Here is a 10815-nt window from a genome sequence, read left to right as displayed (position 1 = left end):
ATATATATACACTGATAATATCCTTATGCTTCATGATAATTCATGTACCATGATTGTAACCGATCATCACTTCTGGAGTTTGAGCCTACAGCCATTGGTTATCAGTTCAGATAAGTGACCTTTAAACTGTCCAGCCCTACGTTTACTGGATTCATCTGTTCACATGATGATTTAGAGCCAGTAGTTTTCTGTGAGATTCACTATAATCCATTTGTCCTGCAGAAGCAGCTGAAGGAGACGCAGAAGACGTTCCAGCAGAGAATCCAGCAGAGAGAGAAAGATCTTTCACATTTGCACTCGTGTGATTTTGCACTTAGCCTACTATTGCTCGTGTGATATTGCTTAACTATATGATGTAAATATGAGACAAAAACTCAAATGGGCATTTTTGCCCCATATCTTGAATATTAAGGACATTCTAACTACGTTCTCTAGGCTCCATCACGCAGTGAGTTGTTGCCCTGTATCATATTTGTCATCAATCAACTGTATGAAATGTCAGATGACCCACACAGGTCTGGGGCGGGCAAGTGCGTTAATAATTTTAACATGTTATTTTTCAGCGTAATTAATTAATCTAATTAACGTGTTAAATTACCAGCCTTAATATATATATATATATATATAATCCAGTTCCTGCAGGTAACAGAGGTCTAGAAGCTCTAGTCTAGAAATGTTCATTTCAAAGTTTGCGCACTGAACATGAAGATATAAACAAAACGACTGATTGTGAATGAATGTTTGGGATCACCTGGAAATCATATAGTTTTAGTGTGAGTGGCAAATACTAGAATCTGTAGCTCTAATATGATTTAATGAATATGAGAAGAATGAAGCTGATGCTGTGAAAGTGCTGGATTGAGTCAGTCAAATCTGATGTTGGTGCAGGTTATTGGGTGAAGTGTGGAGTCGAGACGGGCGGGTAGAGACTCGTGTGTGTGTGCGCGGGATGCGGGAGAATAAAATGATTTGTGGGACTCCCGCAAAATAGAAATATCTAAACATAAAATGTCTAAAAACATATCAATTGTTATTTATCCGTTGCACAAAAGCAAAAGAACAACTAATATTAACATTAAAATTATTAACATGCGAAAGTTAGGCAGAGTTTCTATTTATAACATGTGTTTAGTGTTGCGCAATGTAGCCAATCACAGACATAGCTGTTGATTTCTGGAACGCAATGGCCAATCGGAGGTGATTAAGTTAGAATCCACTCACAGCAATGCTGGAATTTGCATGCTCATAGATCCTCTCATTTTAACACACGAAGTGTAGAGACATTGTGAAAGATTCAACAGCTTTATGAGATCGCGATGAACTGAGATGTCAGCTTTTAGTGATAATCAAGGCAGCGCTGTTTGCTCTGAAAAACTGAAAAATTTGACTGAAAAATCCGTCCTGCGTAGGTCCCTAGTGTGGAGCTGATGAGTTTTGATTTCTGTTTTCTGTAGAGTTTCCAGTCTTTCTCAGCACCTCCTGAATCTACAGACGTAAATGATGATCCCTTCAGTTCTCTCCTCTCTTCTGATGGTCTGAGAGAATCTGTCTATCAGCTGAGAGACAAACTGGAGGATTTCTGCAAAGAGGAGCTCAAGAAGATATCAGACAGAGGTAAAGTCCTGCAGATTCATCTGCTCTCAGAAACCAGTCCATCATCATCTCATATCATGGAGAACATCATATTAGAAATGTTTAAGGAATGGATGCAGGATCATGAGAATCACACTGTTCATGTCTGTTGATTTCCACAGTCACATTCACCAACATTGTTCGAAAAATTTGACTGAAAAATCCGTCCTGCGTAGGTCCCTAGTGTGGAGCTGATGAGTTTTGATTTCTGTTTTCTGTAGAGTTTCCAGTCTTTCTCAGCACCTCCTGAATCTACAGACGTAAATGATGATCCCTTCAGTTCTCTCTTATCTTCTGATGGCCTGAGAGAATCTGTCTATCAGCTGAGAGACAAACTGGAGGATTTCTGCAAAGAGGAGCTCAAGAAGATATCAGACAGAGGTAAAGTCCTGCAGATTCATCTGCTCTCAGAAACCAGTCCATCATCATCTCATATCATGGAGAACATCATATTAGAAATGTTTAAGGAATGGATGCAGGATCATGAGAATCACACTGTTCATGTCTGTTGATTTCCACAGTCACACTCACCAACATTGTTCCCAGGACCAGAAACGACTTCCTACAATGTAAGTCAGTAAGAAAACAAGCAGAAACCTCACTGAGTTCATGTTCTTCCTGTAGAAGGTGAAAGAAAAGTTTTATAATTGATGATGTAAATGATGATTTGCACAGATATCTGTTCATCTGAGACACTGATGATACACTGAACATGAAGAGTTCAGCTACATGAAAAGATCAAACAGATTCATAATTCCTGATTCTGATGTGTTTTATCTCCTTCAGATTCCCGTCAGCTCACTCTGGATCTGAACACAGTGAATAAGCTCCTCCGTCTGTCTGAGAGCAACAGAGTGATAACATTCACTCACACAGTCCAGTCATATCCTGATCATCCAGAAAGATTTGATTATTGGTATCAGGTGTTGTGTAGAGAGAGTGTGTGTGGACGCTGTTACTGGGAGCTGGAGTGGAGTGCTGGTGAATTTGGTAGTGTGCGTATATCAGTGTCATATAAGAGCATCAGCAGGAAGGGAGATGGTAATGAGTGTTTCTTTGGATGTAATGATCAGTCCTGGAGTTTGCGCTGTACTCACTCCAGTTACTCATTCATACACAATAACATAGAGACTGCTCTCTCTGTGAAGTCCATCAGCAGTAGAATAGGAGTGTTTGTGGATCACAGTGCAGGAACTCTGTCCTTCTACAGCGTCTCTGACACAAAGAGCCTCATCCACACAGTCCAGACCACATTCACTCAGCCGCTCTATCCCGGGTTTTGGGTTTGTTCTGGATCATCAGTGAAACTGTGTCGATGAATCAGAATAGATCTGATGAGAGATTCTACCCATAATGCTTTGAGCTGCATGATGAATCAGTAACAGTGAGATGTTCTAGTCTCTTCTTTTCTCTTCATGACATTAATACTGCAGCTGAACTTCTGTAAATGTAATAAATCCTCATATAGACAGTAAGATCAGTGTGTGTGTGTGTGTGAGTCCTGCTGAGTGGCCATGTGTTTCTGTGCTTTTCTCAATCTCTGTTTGTGCTGATGGAAATCAGTCATTTAATGTTTAATGTAGTGTCACAGCAATCATTTCTATTACAATAATGAAAATTACCTTTCAATTCAATTCAAATTACCACAAACAGTCAATAAATTATTTTCATTATTCACCTTATGTAGCTCCGGTCCTTTACAGCGTTTTGTGTTCTTTTGTCTTCCGCTGTAATGAGTCACTGTTTTTATTGTCATGCATTTAATTAATTGTTGAGCATGGAATGTGTTGTTATTTTTAGGTTACAACTTGTTAAAGTCCACGTAAAGCAATATTAAATGTGTTTGTCACACCAAAGAAAAATGTGTTATTAACCACTCAGCCAAATTTGAATGAAAAAAAGCCAAATAAATAAAATAATGTTTAAAATCTTGAAGAAATAAGCAGTATTCTCAGTGATTTTATGATTTTAGCCCCGCCCAAAAAAACCTGAACACGAAAATGGTGAAAAACTGTTTAACGGTCTAACTCCACAATTAAATACTGCATAGTTCACAGTAGAGGTCTACACGGAGGACCCGGGACCCGACCCGGGATCCTTACGGGTTCGGGGCTATATTTTAAATGGTCAGCTGGGTCCCAAATCTATTACTTCGGGTCCCGGGTCTGTTTAACATTGTGTGTAATACCCGAGTCGTTCGGACTCGGAGAACACCCGGCCGTTATCAGAGTCAGTCAGCGCTGTGCGTGTGTTGTTTTGTAACTTTCAACTTGTAAAATTAGGATGAGAAAAGTGTGAGTCAGTAATTTGAAATAAGGTGGAAAAAAACAAAACCCCGAGCGACGTCATCAGAAGCAGGGTGGGCGGAGTTAATGCACACGCACGATGATAATGGATACCTTCATGAGTGATGTGAGTTATTATTGATTATTTTTTAAATAATATTATGAATGAATCGTCTTGTTGTTATATCTAAAATTTTTGCTCAGACTCGGCTCAGAGAGCACAGATGATAGCAAATAAGTAAAGCTAATGTCAGCAGCCATGGCACTGGACGAGCAATCGTTATTATAATCCAAATGGGCAAACAGTCTAAATTATTATGCAAGTTGACTCGAGATACAAAAAATGCAAAACGGCAACGTCGCATTTGTCATCCGTCACCGTGACAGCAAGTGGACTTTTGAAACTGGAGTAATGAGTGGATTTCGCATTTCAATTGGCAAGAGAGGATTAACACGGATGGAACTTTCTTGGCAAGGAGGATTGTGTGCATCACAGTCAGGTACAAGAGAGAAGGCTTCTTACATTAGGTAAGACAAAAAGTTAAATTTTCACAACTTGTTTATCGACTTGTTAATAGCAATTTGCTGTGGAATATGTGCCGATCGGGTCCAGTCGGGTCTGTGTCTTCCCGGCCGGGTTCGGGTCCATCTTTCAAATAATTGACGGTCCGCGTCGGTTCCGGGTAGTACATTTTTGACATTTCTCGGTTCTGCACGGGCCCGGGTCCAACTTTTAAAATAATAGACGGGTCCGGGTCGGTTCAGTGTAGCACATTTACGGGTCTCTTCAGGTTCGGGTACGATTTTTTTGGACCCGTGTAGACCTCTAGTTCACAGTCTTTGTAATATGTTTCAGCAATACCTTTCTAACATTTATAATGTGTTTCGAAACAATTTTCAGAATTGACTTTACACAGACTTTAATGTATTCTAATATAGATCAGTGGTTAAAATGTGTAAATTACATGAAATAATAACCTGTTGAAATGAGTGTGTGTGTGTGTGTGCGTGTATGTACAACATGAGTCCCAGAAATGTCATTGAGTTTTTTTTTTTTTTTTTTAAATAAGATAAACCTAAGAAAAAGCACAAATTTAAGGTGAACAAGTTCACTGTAAATAAATAAGCTATTTGGCAAAACACCCTGGAAAACAGGTAAATTAGTGGAAAATGGCACTGAAGTTTCTCCACACTAGATTGGGTCCTACCACAGGACAACAGAAGAAAGAAAATGACAAAAACCTGGGAATCAGAAACTACTTTTATTGAAATAAGAAAATTTCACCTGGAAAATAATTTCATAAAACATGGAATTTGTAAAGGCAGACAACTGTGTGTATATGAAGACTCAGTAAAGGACCCTGAGAACAGGCACCTAACAGTCAACTTCTTTCAAAATGGAAGTGTAATGGTGCAGGGAAATGATGCTGCTCTCACACATTCTGAAAAGTCCTTCCACTCCTTAAAAGAAATGGTGAAATGTCATGCCAGGACAGAGGAAAGAACCAATTCAGAAAACAACATCCTCCCTCCACAACACAGTCACTCAACTACAACAGAGCCTAGCACTGCTGGAAGTGGAAATAGTGGAAATAAGTATACTTATAAGCAACTGAGCCAAATAAGAAACCAGCTGAAAGTGTCCATCCAAGAGCTGAAGGGAGAAACTAACACCCTGTCCCAGGACAGAGACAATCTCAAAAGAGACATTGCAGTTTTTAAAAAACATCATAGGAAAAGCACTTTCAGAATTTAAAGGGGTCATATGATGCGATTTCTATTTTTCCTTTCTCTTTGGAGTGTTACAAGCTCTTGGTGCATAAAGAAGATCTGTAAAGTTGCAAAGACTAGAAATCAGTGGTTAAGTTGTATTTACAACACTGTTCCAGAACACTTCAACCCAAATATTCAGATGTGTGCAGCACATTTTATGGAGGACTGTTTCCTGATCCTGGGAGAGTAGCCTACAATGCCGGCTGTTCTGACTCACAGACTGTAAGTACGTTTTTTTATATTCAAAGGATTTGCCACTGATGACTCAAACGAGAGTTTTGAGCAGTGTAGAGTAGCGCTTGTTGTTTGTCATTTCTCCAATCACAAATGCAGACATGGTTTTAAAAGACAGAATAAGTCATTATAATCCGTAATTATGTCCTCACTGGATGCAACAAATGCCTCGTTTATTATGGGTTTTAATGTTTTTGTCTCGTTGCTCCGGCCGGACAGGGCATCATCACAGTATGGTGAGGGGCGTAACATTTCCGTCACACGCTTGAGGAATTCGGCCAATCACAACGCACTGGATAGCTGGCCAATCAGAGCACACCTCACTTTTCAGACCGATGAGCTTTGTAAAAATCTACGCGTTTCAGAAAGGCGGGGCATAGAGGAGAAACAATAATGTACAGTATGTGGAAAATAATGTTTTTTTAACCTTAAACCGCATAAACACATTTCATTACACCAAATACACAACATAATGTTCTTTTTAGCTACATCATATGACCCCTTTAAGAAAAATTATGACCCCTTTAAGAAAACAACAAAACATGCAAACAAACGTTCGTTTTGAGATCTCGCTAGTTCCAGTGATTTATTTCTGATAACTTCTCTTTGTTGGTGAAATGTTGGGGTTGCGTTGTTCCAGAGAGTCGTGTAAAGGCGGGTTTTAGTGAAGTGCAGCAGAGCTTCTGGTGGAAACGCAGCTTGATTTTGGGCTTGGTGCTACAGGTCCAAGGCTATTAGCCCCATCCGGCCTACTGAAAGTTCTGGCTCGCACTGGCCCGACAGTGGAAAAGATCCGAAAAACACTTAGCCTCTTCGCTAATTAGCACACAAAATACCATTGGTATACTACTTCTGCCGCCTCACCCAAAGTTCCACCCACGTTCTTTTTTACAGTAGCACCCCCCCGGAAACAGGTGGATATGGTCACGCAAAATGATATTTAAACTCATATTAGACACGTTTAACTTTGAATAAAGCACATAACCATTATAGACTGTATAGTTTGTATATTGTTGTTCCAGCCGTGACATTGCGGAAATAGAAACCGTTTCTAAATAAGAAAATTAATTAAGACGCGGCGTCACGTGTAGTTAGGGCATGGTGTAATGTTCTCCACGGCTTCTCCAGACCCTTTCACGACTGTCACATGTGCTCAGGGTGAACCTGCTGTCATCTGTGAAAAGAACAGGGCACCAGTGGGGGACCTGCCAATTCTGGTGTTCGATGGCAAATGCCAATTGAGCTCCACAGTGCCGGGCAGTGAGCACAGGGCCCACTAGAGGACTTCGGGCCCTCAGGCCACCCTCATGAAGTCTGTTTCTGATTGTTTGGTCAGAGACATTTACACCAGTGGTCATTTTGTAGGGCTCTGGCAGTGCTCATCCTGTTCCTCCTTGCACAAAGGAGCAGATACCGGTCCTGCTGATGGATTAAGGACCTTATACGGCTCTGTCCAGCTCTGTAACTGCCTGTCTCCTGGAATCTCCTCCATGCTCTTGAGACTGTGCTGGGAGACACAGCAAAACTTCTGGCAATGGCACGTATTGATGTGCCATCCTGGAGGAGTTGGACTTCCTGTTAGTGTTGGGCGATATGGTCATTTTTCAATTCGTCATATTGCCAGTCCGTGAGATCGCCGACAGACGATATTATCGTGCATGGGTGGGTGGGGGCAAGAGAGCAACTCCCTGTACTTATCATAGGCTATTTCATAACTATTTGGTGTTTTAAACCGCATGTGGAAGCACCACGAATCTAAATAATATACTTTCAAACATACTGATAAACTAACATGTTAAATACAAAAATATTTAAAACAGCTAGTTCATATATATTTGGATACAACAGTCATACATTGCTTTTAGGACCGCACGTCCTGTGACAAGTTTGCCGCATCAGAGCACGGAAGTTATCAGTCTAAAAGGTCTGCAAAATCAGTCAACGGTGAAGATCAAAAGTAGATTTATTTTAAAGACCAACAGTTTAACACTAAATATTGGACATAAACAAACACGTTAAATATAAAGTATTTAAAACAGGTAAGTTCATATATTTGGAGTAAATTTAAATTAAACAGATACATCAGTCATACAGCGCTCCAGACTGCGCGCCCCATGATGAGCCCGACGCACCGCCACAGAAACAAGAATGAGATGTGTTCTAACATAACTGTGGCATTAAACTCAGTTAGTGAGGGCTCTGTTAAAATATTGCACATATATAAGGGCTCTAGACTCATTCTTCCCACTGGTCGCTGTTTTGCGACTAACTTTCTCAGTTGGCATGAGCACATAATTTGGTCGCAATTTTTATTTTTATTTTGCTACAACATTTGATTCATCAATGCATGCTGATGAACTTTTATCATAGTTTATAGTTATATGGTAACGAAAGTGTTCAACATTCAACCCGTTCTTTTTCATCAGTATTATTTGTGATTTAAATTTTGTGAACAGGAATTCCTCTTTTCGTGCGCTTTCACTTTCACTTTCACTTTCAAATTCGCGATCTTGGTGTCACATTTTACAAGAAAAGATAATGGTCTGTTTTGCTTATATCTATACACCTTTTACTTTTTAAGACTAAAACAAAAGACGGATTTATTGTTATTCCTAATTAAAAAGCACAACAACAATAAAACAGTAAGATACAATGACAAACTAGCTTACATAACATTTCTGTCAGGACCACTATCGTCAAAGATGATTGACAATTAGCATACAGTTTGGATTGGTGGTATGGTTCTGTTCTGGGCAAGAACTCCCTGCGCCTCCATGCAGCCTAGCCTGGATGAGAGCAGGGAGAGCTGCAATAACCCCCAAGGGTAAGCAGAACAGAACTAACATAAATGTATTGCAGATATTGTTAAAGTTCAATCATTTTATGTACACATTTTTGAATTCACGAGTTCACACTAACATATAATATGATTAAGCAATTAGTAGCATATTTGGCGTGCTGTCCCGAGGGAGGGCTCCGAGCTCGGGTTAAAGCCTGAACCCAGAGAACTCCCCCCCCATCCCAAAACTGGGAGGAAATTAGAATAGTAGTGAGGTGTTGGGGTGGAGGCGGGATGCTGGAAAACTTTTGTGGAACTGAGGTAAGTTGGCTGTATATATACACACGTATGTGCTTGGTAAAGTGATTAGCTGACAAGCTCCACCTGGGCCAGACTGATTATCTGATCGTGCTCCTCCCGAACCTTGTTAATAAAACATAATTTCACGAGTTTACACTAACATATAATGATGCGTTATGGGAATGCGAGTTGCGAACAGTGAGGTACTGGGGTTGGCGATGGGTCCATTTCCGGAGCCAGTGCTCTGAATTTCTGTGAAAATCTGAGACTTGATGGTATTAGGCACGGGGGGTGGTTCCTGAGCTGCAACATTCGGTGAGGTAAGTGGTGGGACTGCTGTGAATGAAGTGTACTGAGGTTTAGATTGGAGAGAAGGGTTAGAAGGAAAAATAAGGAGGGGCCGTAACCTTTTGCGGAGGCAGCCTCACGCACAGATTAGCCTCTGGTGCTTAGGGAAGCACATAGGAAGAGGTAGAAGGAAATGAGTGAGGAGGCCAGTAAGCTTGTGTTGCTAGCTGATGCTGCCCTGCTTGGACGTCTGCAGCAGGGGCTGCTGGCCATTGATAGGAAAAAGGAGTAGCAGAAGGGTAAGAGTAAGGTGGCGGAGCTTGAATGGCTAGCAGAGGCAGCCTCACGCTAACGTCTGCCGCCGGAGGTAGAAAGGAGGGGGAAGGATAGGAGTTTGGGAAGCTACGATTTTCTTGCATATTTAACATTTTAAGTGTTTGGTCAGACATTTAACCCTCTGGGGTCTGAGGGTGTTTTGGGCCCTGGAGAAGTTTTGACATGTCCTGACATTTGTGCTTTTTTCAGTTGCTAATAAACATTTTAATGACTAACTTTAGTAGCACCATAATCAGCACAAACTGGGCTACAATAATATGTGAGCAGCATGTATGTATGTGATTGTGTTTTTGAGAAAACAACGTTTATGCGTGCTTAGTGAAAAACTAAAATTTTAAAGTCACTGAAATAAGGCCATAAAACACATACAGAACATTTGTTCACAGGACTATTGAGAACAGATCTTGAAGTCTAGAATTTTTTCATCAGAATGATGTGAAAATGTAGAGCCTGTACAGCCTGCAACGCTAGCAGAGGCAGCCTCACGCTAGTGTGTGCTATAGGAGATGAAGGCTACTGAAAAGGAAAAAGGATTACAAGTAACAGGAGGAAAGACTGAGATGTGAGGGCATATGTTGCCAGCGTAAGTAGCTTTGTGCTTGTTTCAGCTGCTGTAGCTGTAGGCCACGGGGCTTGTGATATTCGGGGGAAAATGCTGCACAGCTTGCAGAGGCAATAGTGGTGGAAATTGATTCTTTCAAGAGATTCGTTCATTTTCAGTTCGTTCACCAAAATTATTCGTTCAGATTAGTTCACTGATTCGTTCAGTGGAGTAAAATGTGTAATTTAAAATACAGGTAAAAGGGTAGTGAAAATTTATATAGAAAATTTGAGTAATTTCATTGCGTGTTCTACGCAGTTTTGTATCTTGGTTACAAAAAATGACATCACCATCCATAATGTCATCACGTCCTTTTACCACAAACGACCTACCTTTAGTGACTTTACTTAATATTATTGCAACAAGGCCTGCGGTGCTAGCGGAGGCAGTCTCGCGCTAACGACTGCTACGTGAGCTGGAGGCCCGGCTGCATGTGGCGCTGCGGCCAGAAGAGCCTCGGTGAAAAGTTAAGCCGAAGTGGGAAGTGAATGAGGTTTTGCTGCAGTGAGAACTGGGGCACGGAAGACCTGCCGCTGCGACCCAAAGGTCGAGGAGATCCGGGTCTTGTGCGGGACAATGATAGTGTC

General features: G+C 41.0%; 1 protein-coding gene and 1 long non-coding RNA gene across 2 annotated transcripts in view; one reads left to right on the top strand and one right to left on the bottom strand.

Annotated features, from left to right (window-relative positions):
* The window catches only part of LOC107565288 (uncharacterized), a 16124-nt gene extending 5519 nt beyond the window's left edge, over positions 1–10605 (top strand). Inside the window, exons 2-3 of the long non-coding RNA XR_001606354.1 lie at positions 915–922; positions 10595–10605. This is a non-coding gene — a long non-coding RNA (uncharacterized lncRNA). The remainder of the gene's footprint in view (positions 1–914; positions 923–10594) is intronic.
* Positions 1–10815, bottom strand: part of LOC107565305 (cyclin-dependent kinase 14-like) — a 198096-nt gene that overhangs the window by 17640 nt on the left and 169641 nt on the right. The gene's annotated exons all lie outside the window — the stretch shown is intronic.

This window comes from Sinocyclocheilus grahami, unplaced genomic scaffold (assembly GCF_001515645.1).
Source record: "Sinocyclocheilus grahami isolate Dianchi unplaced genomic scaffold, SAMN03320097.WGS_v1.1 scaffold992.1, whole genome shotgun sequence".
Taxonomy (NCBI): Eukaryota; Metazoa; Chordata; class Actinopteri; order Cypriniformes; family Cyprinidae; genus Sinocyclocheilus; species Sinocyclocheilus grahami.
Note: the sequence above shows the minus strand (reverse complement) of the source record. Positions and strands in the feature narration are given on the sequence as shown.